Raw genomic sequence first — 14,433 nt, forward strand, 5'->3', positions numbered from 1 at the left:
AATCACAATATTTTCATCAAAAAACTAGAAGGATATGGCATCAGAGGGTTGGTCTTAAACTGGATAAGAAGTCATTTAACCAACAGAAAACAATACGTGAAGCTAGGCCAACACACTTCTACAACACTAAATATATCCTGTGGTGTACCTCAGGGATCAATACTAGGACCTCAATTATTCAATCTCTATATAAATGACATTTGTAAAGTTACAAAAGATTTAAAGTTAGTATTATTTGCAGATGATACAACAGTGTTTTGTTCATGAGAGAACACACAGAAGATAATACAAATAATAACAGAAGAAATGAACACATTAAAAAGATGCTTTGACAATTTTTGAATCTCAGTAAAAGTAAAATAATGCTATTTGGTAACAGTAGAAGAGAAAGTCAGACACAAACACAAATAGACGGAATAGAAATTGAAAGAGTAAATGAAACCACATGTCTAGGTATAATAATTGATGAAAAATGACTTCATATTCTCTACTGCTCACTAGTGTTACATATCTGACTTATTGTGTAGAAATATGGGAAATAACTACAAAAGTACACTTCATTCATTAAATGTGTTACAAAAAAGATCAGTTATAATAATATATCATGTTGGATATAGAGAACATAACAACTTTGTATTTATTGAATCAAAAATACTGAAATTCAACCACATAGTGAATTTGCAAACAGCTAAAATGATACACAAAGCAAACTCAACTCCCGGACAAGCCCTTAACAGTGATCTTGAAGTCTTAGCTAAATTTTCCAAACTGCACACAATGAAGGGATCAATGAAAATGTATAAAATCAAATACAATGGTAGCTCAATTTTCTATCTGTAATTGTTTTAGGACAGAGCTTGTAACCCTTAGTTCTTTTTTGCAGGAAAATAGCCATACCTTTAAATTAGTGGTAAAAGTGCAATATACTAACCCAGTTTCAGAATGATTTCCCTGTTAAAATCTCACAATTCATAAGATTTTTATCTAAAATGACATATTTGGGATTGTTGGTCTAGTGGTATGATTCTTGCTTAGGGTGCGAGAGGTCCCTGGTTCAACTCCCAGACAAGCCCTTAACAGTGATTTTGAAGTCTTAGCATAATTTTCCAAACTGCACACAATGAAGGGATCAATGAAAATGTATAAAATCAAATACAGTGGTAGCTCAATTTACTAGCTCTAATTGTTTTAGGACAGAGCCTGTAACCCTTAGTTCTTTTTTGCAGGAAAATAGCCATACCTTCAAATTAGTGGTAAAAGTGCAATATACTAACCTAGTTTTAGATTTTTCCCTATCAACATGTCACATTTATTGAGATTCTTGCAAAATGATAAGTTAGAACTTGTTGGTCTAGTTGTTTGATTCTCGCCTGAGGTCTGGGGTTCAATTACTGAAAAAGCTCTTGTTCATTTATGCATGAAAATTGTAGTGAATCAAAATTTGTGTTAATAAAAGTGCAGTTACAGGTTGTTTCCCCAGATAAAATATAAACTTTTTTGGGAATTTGGTAACTTTTGCCGTAGGGCTTGTTGGTGTAGTGGTATGATTCTCGCTTAGGGTGCGAGAGGTCCCGGGTTCAACTCCCGGACAAGCCCCTGACAGTGATCTAGAAGTCTTAGCTAAATTTTCCAAACTGCACACAATGAAGGGATCAATGAAAATGTATAAAATCAAATACAGTGGTAGCTCAATTTACGAGCTCTAATTGTTTTAGGACAGAGCCTGTAACCCTTAGTTCTTTTTTGCAGGAAAATAGCCATACCTTTAAATTAGTGGTAAAAGTGCAATATACTAACCCAGTTTCAGAATGATTTCCCTGTTAAAATCTCACAATTCATGAACATTTTTGATGAAACTTCATTTTTAGGGGCTTGTTGTTCTAGTGGTAGGATTCTCGCTTAGGGTGCGAGAGGTCCCAGGTTCAATTCCCGATGAAGTCTTAACAGTGATTTAAAACTCTTAGCTTAATTTTCCAAACTGCACACAATGAAGGGATCAATGAAAATGTATAAAATCAAATACAGTGGTAGCTCAATTTACGAGCTCTAATTTTTTTAGGACAGAGCTTGTAACTCCTAGTTCTTTTTTGCAGGAAAATAGCCATACCTTTAAATTAGTGGTAAAAGTGCAATATACTAATCCAGTTTCAGAATTTTTTCCCTGTTAAAATCTCACAATTCATGAACATTTTTGATGAAACTTGATTTTTCGGGGCTTGTTGGTCTAGTGGTATGATTCTCGCCTAGGGTGCGAGAGGTCCCAGGTTCAATTCCCGGTGAAGCCTTAACAGTGATTTAAAACTCTTAGCTTAATTTTCCAAACAGCACACACTCAAGGGATCAATGAAAATGTATAAAATCAAATACAGTGGTAGCTCAATTTACAAGCTCTGATTGTTTTAGGACAGAGCTTGTAACCCTTAGTCCTTTTTTGCAGGAAAATAGCCATACCTTTAAATTAGTGGTAAAAGTGCAATATACTAACCCAGTTTCAGAATGATTTCCCTGTTAAAATCTTACAATTCATGAGATTTGTATCTAAAATGATATTTTTCTTGGCTTGTTGGTCTAGTGGTATGATTCTCGCTTAGGGTGCGAGAGGTCCCGGGTTCAACTCCCGGACAAGCCCCTGACAGTGATCTTGAAGTCTTAGCTAAATTTCCCAAACTGCACACAATGAAGGGATCAATGAAAATGTATAAAATCAAATACAGTGGTAGCTCAATTTACGAGCTCTAATTGTTTTAGGACAGAGCCTGTAACCCTTAGTTCTTTTTTGCAGGAAAATAGCCATACCTTTAAATTAGTGGTAAAAGTGCAATATACTAACCCAGTTTCAGAATGATTTCCCTGTTAAAATCTCACAATTCATGAACATTTTTGATGAAACTTGATTTTTAGGGGCTTGTTGTTCTAGTGGTAGGATTCTCGCTTAGGGTGCGAGAGGTCCCAGGTTCAATTCCCGATGAAGTCTTAACAGTGATTTAAAACTCTTAGCTTAATTTTCCAAACTGCACACACTCAAGGGATCAATGAAAATGTATAAAATCAAATACAGTGGTAGCTCAATTTACGAGCTCTAATTTTTTTAGGACAGAGCTTGTAACCCCTAGTTCTTTTTTGCAGGAAAATAGCCATACCTTTAAATTAGTGGTAAAAGTGCAATATACTAATCCAGTTTCAGAATTTTTTCCCTGTTAAAATCTCACAATTCATGAACATTTTTGATGAAACTTGTTTTTTCGGGGCTTGTTGGTCTAGTGGTATGATTCTCGCTTAGGGTGCGAGAGGTCCCAGGTTCAATTCCCGGTGAAGCCTTAACAGTGATTTAAAACTCTTAGCTTAATTTTCCAAACAGCACACACTCAAGGGATCAATGAAAATGTATAAAATCAAATACAGTGGTAGCTCAATTTACAAGCTCTGATTGTTTTAGGACAGAGCTTGTAACCCTTAGTCCTTTTTTGCAGGAAAATAGCCATACCTTTAAATTAGTGGTAAAAGTGCAATATACTAACCCAGTTTCAGAATGATTTCCCTGTTAAAATCTCACAATTCATGAACATTTTTGATGAAACTTGATTTTTAGGGGCTTGTTGTTCTAGTGGTATGATTCTCGCTTAGGGTGCGAGAGGTCCCGGGTTCAACTCCCGGACAAGCCCCTAACAGTGATCTTGAAGTCTTAGCTACATTTTCCAAACTGCACACAATGAAGGGATCAATGAAAATGTATAAAATCAAATACAGTGGTAGCTCAATTTACGAGCTCTAATTGTTTTAGGACAGAGCTTGTAACCCTTAGTTCTTTTTTGCAGGAAAATAGCCATACCTTTAAATTAGTGGTAAAAGTGCAATATACTAACCTAGTTTTAGATTTTTCCCTATCAACATGTCACATTTATTGAGATTCTTGCAAAATGACAAGTCAGAACTTGTTGGTCTAGTTGTTTGATTCTCGCCTGAGGTCTGGGGTTCAATTACTGAAAAAGCTCTTGTTCATTTATGCATGAAAATTGTAGTGAATCAAAATTTGTGTTAATAAAAGTGCAGTTACAGGTTGTTTCCCCAGATAAAATATAAACTTTTTTGAGAATTTGGTAACTTTTGCCGTAGGGCTTGTTGGTCTAGTGGTATGATTCTCGCTTAGGGTGCGAGAGGTCCCGGGTTCAATTCCTGGACAAGCCCTTAACAGTGATTTAAAAGTCTTAGCTCAATTTTCCAAACTGCACACAATGAAGGGATCAATGAAAATGTATAAAATCAAATACAGTGGTAGCTCAATTTTTTTAGGACAGAGCTTGTAACCCTTAGTTCTTTTTTGCAGGAAAATAGCCATACCTTTAAATTAGTGGTAAAAGTGCAATATACTAACCCAGTTTCAGAATGATTTCCCTGTTAAAATCTCACAATTCATGAACATTTTTGATGAAACTTGTTTTTTAGGGGCTTGTTGTTCTAGTGGTAGGATTCTCGCTTAGGGTGCGAGAGATCCCAGGTTCAATTCCCGATGAAGCCTTAACAGTGATTTAAAACTCTTAGCTTAATTTTCCAAACTGCACACACTCAAGGGATCAATGAAAATGTATAAAATCAAATACAGTGGTAGCTCAATTTACGAGCTCTAATTGTTTTAGGACAGAGCTTGTAACCCTTAGTTCTTTTTTGCAGGAAAATAGCCATACCTTTAAATTAGTGGTAAAAGTGCAATATAATAACTTTTTCAGAATGATTTCCCTGTTAAAATCTTACAATTCATGAGATTTGTATTTAAAATGATATTCTTCGGGGCTTGTTGGTCTAGTGGTATGATTCTCGCTTAGGGTGCGAGAGGTCCCAGGTTCAATTCCCGGTGAAGCCTTAACAGTGATTTAAAACTCTTAGCTTAATTTTCCAAACAGCACACACTCAAGGGATCAATGAAAATGTATAAAATCAAATACAGTGGTAGCTCAATTTACAAGCTCTAATTGTTTTAGGACAGAGCTTGTAACCCTTAGTCCTTTTTTGCAGGAAAATAGCCATACCTTTAAATTAGTGGTAAAAGTGCAATATACTAACCCAGTTTCAGAATGATTTCCCTGTTAAAATCTCACAATTCATGAACATTTTTGATGAAACTTGATTTTTAGGGGCTTGTTGTTCTAGTGGTATGATTCTCGCTTAGGGTGCGAGAGGTCCCGGGTTCAACTCCCGGACAAGCCCCTAACAGTGATCTTGAAGTCTTAGCTACATTTTCCAAACTGCACACAATGAAGGGATCAATGAAAATGTATAAAATCAAATACAGTGGTAGCTCAATTTACGAGCTCTAATTGTTTTAGGACAGAGCTTGTAACCCTTAGTTCTTTTTTGCAGGAAAATAGCCATACCTTTAAATTAGTGGTAAAAGTGCAATATACTAACCTAGTTTTAGATTTTTCCCTATCAACATGTCACATTTATTGAGATTCTTGCAAAATGACAAGTCAGAACTTGTTGGTCTAGTTGTTTGATTCTCGCCTGAGGTCTGGGGTTCAATTACTGAAAAAGCTCTTGTTCATTTATGCATGAAAATTGTAGTGAATCAAAATTTGTGTTAATAAAAGTGCAGTTACAGGTTGTTTCCCCAGATAAAATATAAACTTTTTTGAGAATTTGGTAACTTTTGCCGTAGGGCTTGTTGGTCTAGTGGTATGATTCTCGCTTAGGGTGCGAGAGGTCCCGGGTTCAATTCCTGGACAAGCCCTTAACAGTGATTTAAAAGTCTTAGCTCAATTTTCCAAACTGCACACAATGAAGGGATCAATGAAAATGTATAAAATCAAATACAGTGGTAGCTCAATTTTTTTAGGACAGAGCTTGTAACCCTTAGTTCTTTTTTGCAGGAAAATAGCCATACCTTTAAATTAGTGGTAAAAGTGCAATATACTAACCCAGTTTCAGAATGATTTCCCTGTTAAAATCTCACAATTCATGAACATTTTTGATGAAACTTGTTTTTTAGGGGCTTGTTGTTCTAGTGGTAGGATTCTCGCTTAGGGTGCGAGAGATCCCAGGTTCAATTCCCGATGAAGCCTTAACAGTGATTTAAAACTCTTAGCTTAATTTTCCAAACTGCACACACTCAAGGGATCAATGAAAATGTATAAAATCAAATACAGTGGTAGCTCAATTTACGAGCTCTAATTGTTTTAGGACAGAGCTTGTAACCCTTAGTTCTTTTTTGCAGGAAAATAGCCATACCTTTAAATTAGTGGTAAAAGTGCAATATAATAACTTTTTCAGAATGATTTCCCTGTTAAAATCTTACAATTCATGAGATTTGTATTTAAAATGATATTCTTCGGGGCTTGTTGGTCTAGTGGTATGATTCTCGCTTAGGGTGCGAGAGGTCCCGGGTTCAACTCCCGGACAAGCCCTTAACAGTGATCTTGAAGTCTTAGCTAAATTTTCCAAACTGCACACAATGAAGGGATCAATGAAAATGTATAAAATCAAATACAATGGTAGCTCAATTTTCTATCTGTAATTGTTTTAGGACAGAGCTTGTAACCCTTAGTTCTTTTTTGCAGGAAAATAGCCATACCTTTAAATTAGTGGTAAAAGTGCAATATACTAACCCAGTTTCAGAATGATTTCCCTGTTAAAATCTCACAATTCATGAACATTTTTGATGAAACTTGATTTTTAGGGGCTTGTTGTTCTAGTGGTATGATTCTCGCTTAGGGTGCGAGAGGTCCCGGGTTCAACTCCCGGACAAGCCCCTGACAGTGATCTAGAAGTCTTAGCTAAATTTTCCAAACTGCACACAATGAAGGGATCAATGAAAATGTATAAAATCAAATACAGTGGTAGCTCAATTTACGAGCTCTAATTGTTTTAGGACAGAGCCTGTAACCCTTAGTTCTTTTTTGCAGGAAAATAGCCATACCTTTAAATTAGTGGTAAAAGTGCAATATACTAACCCAGTTTCAGAATGATTTCCCTGTTAAAATCTCACAATTCATGAACATTTTTGATGAAACTTCATTTTTAGGGGCTTGTTGTTCTAGTGGTAGGATTCTCGCTTAGGGTGCGAGAGGTCCCAGGTTCAATTCCCGATGAAGTCTTAACAGTGATTTAAAACTCTTAGCTTAATTTTCCAAACTGCACACAATGAAGGGATCAATGAAAATGTATAAAATCAAATACAGTGGTAGCTCAATTTACGAGCTCTAATTTTTTTAGGACAGAGCTTGTAACTCCTAGTTCTTTTTTGCAGGAAAATAGCCATACCTTTAAATTAGTGGTAAAAGTGCAATATACTAATCCAGTTTCAGAATTTTTTCCCTGTTAAAATCTCACAATTCATGAACATTTTTGATGAAACTTGATTTTTCGGGGCTTGTTGGTCTAGTGGTATGATTCTCGCCTAGGGTGCGAGAGGTCCCAGGTTCAATTCCCGGTGAAGCCTTAACAGTGATTTAAAACTCTTAGCTTAATTTTCCAAACAGCACACACTCAAGGGATCAATGAAAATGTATAAAATCAAATACAGTGGTAGCTCAATTTACAAGCTCTGATTGTTTTAGGACAGAGCTTGTAACCCTTAGTCCTTTTTTGCAGGAAAATAGCCATACCTTTAAATTAGTGGTAAAAGTGCAATATACTAACCCAGTTTCAGAATGATTTCCCTGTTAAAATCTTACAATTCATGAGATTTGTATCTAAAATGATATTTTTCTTGGCTTGTTGGTCTAGTGGTATGATTCTCGCTTAGGGTGCGAGAGGTCCCGGGTTCAACTCCCGGACAAGCCCCTGACAGTGATCTTGAAGTCTTAGCTAAATTTCCCAAACTGCACACAATGAAGGGATCAATGAAAATGTATAAAATCAAATACAGTGGTAGCTCAATTTACGAGCTCTAATTGTTTTAGGACAGAGCCTGTAACCCTTAGTTCTTTTTTGCAGGAAAATAGCCATACCTTTAAATTAGTGGTAAAAGTGCAATATACTAACCCAGTTTCAGAATGATTTCCCTGTTAAAATCTCACAATTCATGAACATTTTTGATGAAACTTGATTTTTAGGGGCTTGTTGTTCTAGTGGTAGGATTCTCGCTTAGGGTGCGAGAGGTCCCAGGTTCAATTCCCGATGAAGTCTTAACAGTGATTTAAAACTCTTAGCTTAATTTTCCAAACTGCACACACTCAAGGGATCAATGAAAATGTATAAAATCAAATACAGTGGTAGCTCAATTTACGAGCTCTAATTTTTTTAGGACAGAGCTTGTAACCCCTAGTTCTTTTTTGCAGGAAAATAGCCATACCTTTAAATTAGTGGTAAAAGTGCAATATACTAATCCAGTTTCAGAATTTTTTCCCTGTTAAAATCTCACAATTCATGAACATTTTTGATGAAACTTGTTTTTTCGGGGCTTGTTGGTCTAGTGGTATGATTCTCGCTTAGGGTGCGAGAGGTCCCAGGTTCAATTCCCGGTGAAGCCTTAACAGTGATTTAAAACTCTTAGCTTAATTTTCCAAACAGCACACACTCAAGGGATCAATGAAAATGTATAAAATCAAATACAGTGGTAGCTCAATTTACAAGCTCTGATTGTTTTAGGACAGAGCTTGTAACCCTTAGTCCTTTTTTGCAGGAAAATAGCCATACCTTTAAATTAGTGGTAAAAGTGCAATATACTAACCCAGTTTCAGAATGATTTCCCTGTTAAAATCTCACAATTCATGAACATTTTTGATGAAACTTGATTTTTAGGGGCTTGTTGTTCTAGTGGTATGATTCTCGCTTAGGGTGCGAGAGGTCCCGGGTTCAACTCCCGGACAAGCCCCTAACAGTGATCTTGAAGTCTTAGCTACATTTTCCAAACTGCACACAATGAAGGGATCAATGAAAATGTATAAAATCAAATACAGTGGTAGCTCAATTTACGAGCTCTAATTGTTTTAGGACAGAGCTTGTAACCCTTAGTTCTTTTTTGCAGGAAAATAGCCATACCTTTAAATTAGTGGTAAAAGTGCAATATACTAACCTAGTTTTAGATTTTTCCCTATCAACATGTCACATTTATTGAGATTCTTGCAAAATGACAAGTCAGAACTTGTTGGTCTAGTTGTTTGATTCTCGCCTGAGGTCTGGGGTTCAATTACTGAAAAAGCTCTTGTTCATTTATGCATGAAAATTGTAGTGAATCAAAATTTGTGTTAATAAAAGTGCAGTTACAGGTTGTTTCCCCAGATAAAATATAAACTTTTTTGAGAATTTGGTAACTTTTGCCGTAGGGCTTGTTGGTCTAGTGGTATGATTCTCGCTTAGGGTGCGAGAGGTCCCGGGTTCAATTCCTGGACAAGCCCTTAACAGTGATTTAAAAGTCTTAGCTCAATTTTCCAAACTGCACACAATGAAGGGATCAATGAAAATGTATAAAATCAAATACAGTGGTAGCTCAATTTTTTTAGGACAGAGCTTGTAACCCTTAGTTCTTTTTTGCAGGAAAATAGCCATACCTTTAAATTAGTGGTAAAAGTGCAATATACTAACCCAGTTTCAGAATGATTTCCCTGTTAAAATCTCACAATTCATGAACATTTTTGATGAAACTTGTTTTTTAGGGGCTTGTTGTTCTAGTGGTAGGATTCTCGCTTAGGGTGCGAGAGATCCCAGGTTCAATTCCCGATGAAGCCTTAACAGTGATTTAAAACTCTTAGCTTAATTTTCCAAACTGCACACACTCAAGGGATCAATGAAAATGTATAAAATCAAATACAGTGGTAGCTCAATTTACGAGCTCTAATTGTTTTAGGACAGAGCTTGTAACCCTTAGTTCTTTTTTGCAGGAAAATAGCCATACCTTTAAATTAGTGGTAAAAGTGCAATATAATAACTTTTTCAGAATGATTTCCCTGTTAAAATCTTACAATTCATGAGATTTGTATTTAAAATGATATTCTTCGGGGCTTGTTGGTCTAGTGGTATGATTCTCGCTTAGGGTGCGAGAGGTCCCGGGTTCAACTCCCGGACAAGCCCTTAACAGTGATCTTGAAGTCTTAGCTAAATTTTCCAAACTGCACACAATGAAGGGATCAATGAAAATGTATAAAATCAAATACAATGGTAGCTCAATTTTCTATCTGTAATTGTTTTAGGACAGAGCTTGTAACCCTTAGTTCTTTTTTGCAGGAAAATAGCCATACCTTTAAATTAGTGGTAAAAGTGCAATATACTAACCCAGTTTCAGAATGATTTCCCTGTTAAAATCTCACAATTCATAAGATTTTTATCTAAAATGACATATTTGGGATTGTTGGTCTAGTGGTATGATTCTTGCTTAGGGTGCGAGAGGTCCCTGGTTCAACTCCCAGACAAGCCCTTAACAGTGATTTTGAAGTCTTAGCATAATTTTCCAAACTGCACACAATGAAGGGATCAATGAAAATGTATAAAATCAAATACAGTGGTAGCTCAATTTACTAGCTCTAATTGTTTTAGGACAGAGCCTGTAACCCTTAGTTCTTTTTTGCAGGAAAATAGCCATACCTTCAAATTAGTGGTAAAAGTGCAATATACTAACCTAGTTTTAGATTTTTCCCTATCAACATGTCACATTTATTGAGATTCTTGCAAAATGATAAGTTAGAACTTGTTGGTCTAGTTGTTTGATTCTCGCCTGAGGTCTGGGGTTCAATTACTGAAAAAGCTCTTGTTCATTTATGCATGAAAATTGTAGTGAATCAAAATTTGTGTTAATAAAAGTGCAGTTACAGGTTGTTTCCCCAGATAAAATATAAACTTTTTTGGGAATTTGGTAACTTTTGCCGTAGGGCTTGTTGGTGTAGTGGTATGATTCTCGCTTAGGGTGCGAGAGGTCCCGGGTTCAACTCCCGGACAAGCCCCTGACAGTGATCTAGAAGTCTTAGCTAAATTTTCCAAACTGCACACAATGAAGGGATCAATGAAAATGTATAAAATCAAATACAGTGGTAGCTCAATTTACGAGCTCTAATTGTTTTAGGACAGAGCCTGTAACCCTTAGTTCTTTTTTGCAGGAAAATAGCCATACCTTTAAATTAGTGGTAAAAGTGCAATATACTAACCCAGTTTCAGAATGATTTCCCTGTTAAAATCTCACAATTCATGAACATTTTTGATGAAACTTCATTTTTAGGGGCTTGTTGTTCTAGTGGTAGGATTCTCGCTTAGGGTGCGAGAGGTCCCAGGTTCAATTCCCGATGAAGTCTTAACAGTGATTTAAAACTCTTAGCTTAATTTTCCAAACTGCACACAATGAAGGGATCAATGAAAATGTATAAAATCAAATACAGTGGTAGCTCAATTTACGAGCTCTAATTTTTTTAGGACAGAGCTTGTAACTCCTAGTTCTTTTTTGCAGGAAAATAGCCATACCTTTAAATTAGTGGTAAAAGTGCAATATACTAATCCAGTTTCAGAATTTTTTCCCTGTTAAAATCTCACAATTCATGAACATTTTTGATGAAACTTGATTTTTCGGGGCTTGTTGGTCTAGTGGTATGATTCTCGCCTAGGGTGCGAGAGGTCCCAGGTTCAATTCCCGGTGAAGCCTTAACAGTGATTTAAAACTCTTAGCTTAATTTTCCAAACAGCACACACTCAAGGGATCAATGAAAATGTATAAAATCAAATACAGTGGTAGCTCAATTTACAAGCTCTGATTGTTTTAGGACAGAGCTTGTAACCCTTAGTCCTTTTTTGCAGGAAAATAGCCATACCTTTAAATTAGTGGTAAAAGTGCAATATACTAACCCAGTTTCAGAATGATTTCCCTGTTAAAATCTTACAATTCATGAGATTTGTATCTAAAATGATATTTTTCTTGGCTTGTTGGTCTAGTGGTATGATTCTCGCTTAGGGTGCGAGAGGTCCCGGGTTCAACTCCCGGACAAGCCCCTGACAGTGATCTTGAAGTCTTAGCTAAATTTCCCAAACTGCACACAATGAAGGGATCAATGAAAATGTATAAAATCAAATACAGTGGTAGCTCAATTTACGAGCTCTAATTGTTTTAGGACAGAGCCTGTAACCCTTAGTTCTTTTTTGCAGGAAAATAGCCATACCTTTAAATTAGTGGTAAAAGTGCAATATACTAACCCAGTTTCAGAATGATTTCCCTGTTAAAATCTCACAATTCATGAACATTTTTGATGAAACTTGATTTTTAGGGGCTTGTTGTTCTAGTGGTAGGATTCTCGCTTAGGGTGCGAGAGGTCCCAGGTTCAATTCCCGATGAAGTCTTAACAGTGATTTAAAACTCTTAGCTTAATTTTCCAAACTGCACACACTCAAGGGATCAATGAAAATGTATAAAATCAAATACAGTGGTAGCTCAATTTACGAGCTCTAATTTTTTTAGGACAGAGCTTGTAACCCCTAGTTCTTTTTTGCAGGAAAATAGCCATACCTTTAAATTAGTGGTAAAAGTGCAATATACTAATCCAGTTTCAGAATTTTTTCCCTGTTAAAATCTCACAATTCATGAACATTTTTGATGAAACTTGTTTTTTCGGGGCTTGTTGGTCTAGTGGTATGATTCTCGCTTAGGGTGCGAGAGGTCCCAGGTTCAATTCCCGGTGAAGCCTTAACAGTGATTTAAAACTCTTAGCTTAATTTTCCAAACAGCACACACTCAAGGGATCAATGAAAATGTATAAAATCAAATACAGTGGTAGCTCAATTTACAAGCTCTGATTGTTTTAGGACAGAGCTTGTAACCCTTAGTCCTTTTTTGCAGGAAAATAGCCATACCTTTAAATTAGTGGTAAAAGTGCAATATACTAACCCAGTTTCAGAATGATTTCCCTGTTAAAATCTCACAATTCATGAACATTTTTGATGAAACTTGATTTTTAGGGGCTTGTTGTTCTAGTGGTATGATTCTCGCTTAGGGTGCGAGAGGTCCCGGGTTCAACTCCCGGACAAGCCCCTAACAGTGATCTTGAAGTCTTAGCTACATTTTCCAAACTGCACACAATGAAGGGATCAATGAAAATGTATAAAATCAAATACAGTGGTAGCTCAATTTACGAGCTCTAATTGTTTTAGGACAGAGCTTGTAACCCTTAGTTCTTTTTTGCAGGAAAATAGCCATACCTTTAAATTAGTGGTAAAAGTGCAATATACTAACCTAGTTTTAGATTTTTCCCTATCAACATGTCACATTTATTGAGATTCTTGCAAAATGACAAGTCAGAACTTGTTGGTCTAGTTGTTTGATTCTCGCCTGAGGTCTGGGGTTCAATTACTGAAAAAGCTCTTGTTCATTTATGCATGAAAATTGTAGTGAATCAAAATTTGTGTTAATAAAAGTGCAGTTACAGGTTGTTTCCCCAGATAAAATATAAACTTTTTTGAGAATTTGGTAACTTTTGCCGTAGGGCTTGTTGGTCTAGTGGTATGATTCTCGCTTAGGGTGCGAGAGGTCCCGGGTTCAATTCCTGGACAAGCCCTTAACAGTGATTTAAAAGTCTTAGCTCAATTTTCCAAACTGCACACAATGAAGGGATCAATGAAAATGTATAAAATCAAATACAGTGGTAGCTCAATTTTTTTAGGACAGAGCTTGTAACCCTTAGTTCTTTTTTGCAGGAAAATAGCCATACCTTTAAATTAGTGGTAAAAGTGCAATATACTAACCCAGTTTCAGAATGATTTCCCTGTTAAAATCTCACAATTCATGAACATTTTTGATGAAACTTGTTTTTTAGGGGCTTGTTGTTCTAGTGGTAGGATTCTCGCTTAGGGTGCGAGAGATCCCAGGTTCAATTCCCGATGAAGCCTTAACAGTGATTTAAAACTCTTAGCTTAATTTTCCAAACTGCACACACTCAAGGGATCAATGAAAATGTATAAAATCAAATACAGTGGTAGCTCAATTTACGAGCTCTAATTGTTTTAGGACAGAGCTTGTAACCCTTAGTTCTTTTTTGCAGGAAAATAGCCATACCTTTAAATTAGTGGTAAAAGTGCAATATAATAACTTTTTCAGAATGATTTCCCTGTTAAAATCTTACAATTCATGAGATTTGTATTTAAAATGATATTCTTCGGGGCTTGTTGGTCTAGTGGTATGATTCTCGCTTAGGGTGCGAGAGGTCCCGGGTTCAACTCCCGGACAAGCCCTTAACAGTGATCTTGAAGTCTTAGCTAAATTTTCCAAACTGCACACAATGAAGGGATCAATGAAAATGTATAAAATCAAATACAATGGTAGCTCAATTTTCTATCTGTAATTGTTTTAGGACAGAGCTTGTAACCCTTAGTTCTTTTTTGCAGGAAAATAGCCATACCTTTAAATTAGTGGTAAAAGTGCAATATACTAACCCAGTTTCAGAATGATTTCCCTGTTAAAATCTCACAATTCATAAGATTTTTATCTAAAATGACATATTTGGGATTGTTGGTCTAGTGGTATGATTCTTG

At 36.1% G+C, this 14,433-nt stretch overlaps 10 non-coding genes across 10 annotated transcripts; all 10 read left to right on the top strand.

Moving 5' to 3' along the window:
- The first annotated feature begins 2,557 nt into the window (after positions 1-2,557).
- On the top strand, positions 2,558-2,629 carry trnap-agg (transfer RNA proline (anticodon AGG)). The gene has a single exon. It is a non-coding gene; the product is annotated as a tRNA-Pro (tRNA).
- A 1,484-nt stretch (positions 2,630-4,113) lies between these two features.
- On the top strand, positions 4,114-4,185 carry trnap-agg (transfer RNA proline (anticodon AGG)). Its single transcript has one exon. It is a non-coding gene; the product is annotated as a tRNA-Pro (tRNA).
- A 1,468-nt stretch (positions 4,186-5,653) lies between these two features.
- On the top strand, positions 5,654-5,725 carry trnap-agg (transfer RNA proline (anticodon AGG)). Its single transcript has one exon. It is a non-coding gene; the product is annotated as a tRNA-Pro (tRNA).
- Positions 5,726-6,326: 601 nt separating this feature from the next.
- Positions 6,327-6,398, top strand: trnap-agg (transfer RNA proline (anticodon AGG)). The gene has a single exon. It is a non-coding gene; the product is annotated as a tRNA-Pro (tRNA).
- A 1,306-nt stretch (positions 6,399-7,704) lies between these two features.
- Positions 7,705-7,776, top strand: trnap-agg (transfer RNA proline (anticodon AGG)). The gene has a single exon. It is a non-coding gene; the product is annotated as a tRNA-Pro (tRNA).
- Positions 7,777-9,260: 1,484 nt separating this feature from the next.
- trnap-agg (transfer RNA proline (anticodon AGG)) lies at positions 9,261-9,332 on the top strand. Its single transcript has one exon. It is a non-coding gene; the product is annotated as a tRNA-Pro (tRNA).
- Positions 9,333-9,933: 601 nt separating this feature from the next.
- Positions 9,934-10,005, top strand: trnap-agg (transfer RNA proline (anticodon AGG)). Its single transcript has one exon. It is a non-coding gene; the product is annotated as a tRNA-Pro (tRNA).
- Positions 10,006-11,832: 1,827 nt separating this feature from the next.
- On the top strand, positions 11,833-11,904 carry trnap-agg (transfer RNA proline (anticodon AGG)). The gene has a single exon. It is a non-coding gene; the product is annotated as a tRNA-Pro (tRNA).
- A 1,484-nt stretch (positions 11,905-13,388) lies between these two features.
- Positions 13,389-13,460, top strand: trnap-agg (transfer RNA proline (anticodon AGG)). The gene has a single exon. It is a non-coding gene; the product is annotated as a tRNA-Pro (tRNA).
- A 601-nt stretch (positions 13,461-14,061) lies between these two features.
- On the top strand, positions 14,062-14,133 carry trnap-agg (transfer RNA proline (anticodon AGG)). The gene has a single exon. It is a non-coding gene; the product is annotated as a tRNA-Pro (tRNA).
- The last annotated feature ends 300 nt before the right edge of the window (positions 14,134-14,433 follow it).

This window comes from Nerophis lumbriciformis, linkage group LG28, assembly GCF_033978685.3.
Source record: "Nerophis lumbriciformis linkage group LG28, RoL_Nlum_v2.1, whole genome shotgun sequence".
NCBI lineage: Eukaryota > Metazoa > Chordata > Actinopteri > Syngnathiformes > Syngnathidae > Nerophis > Nerophis lumbriciformis.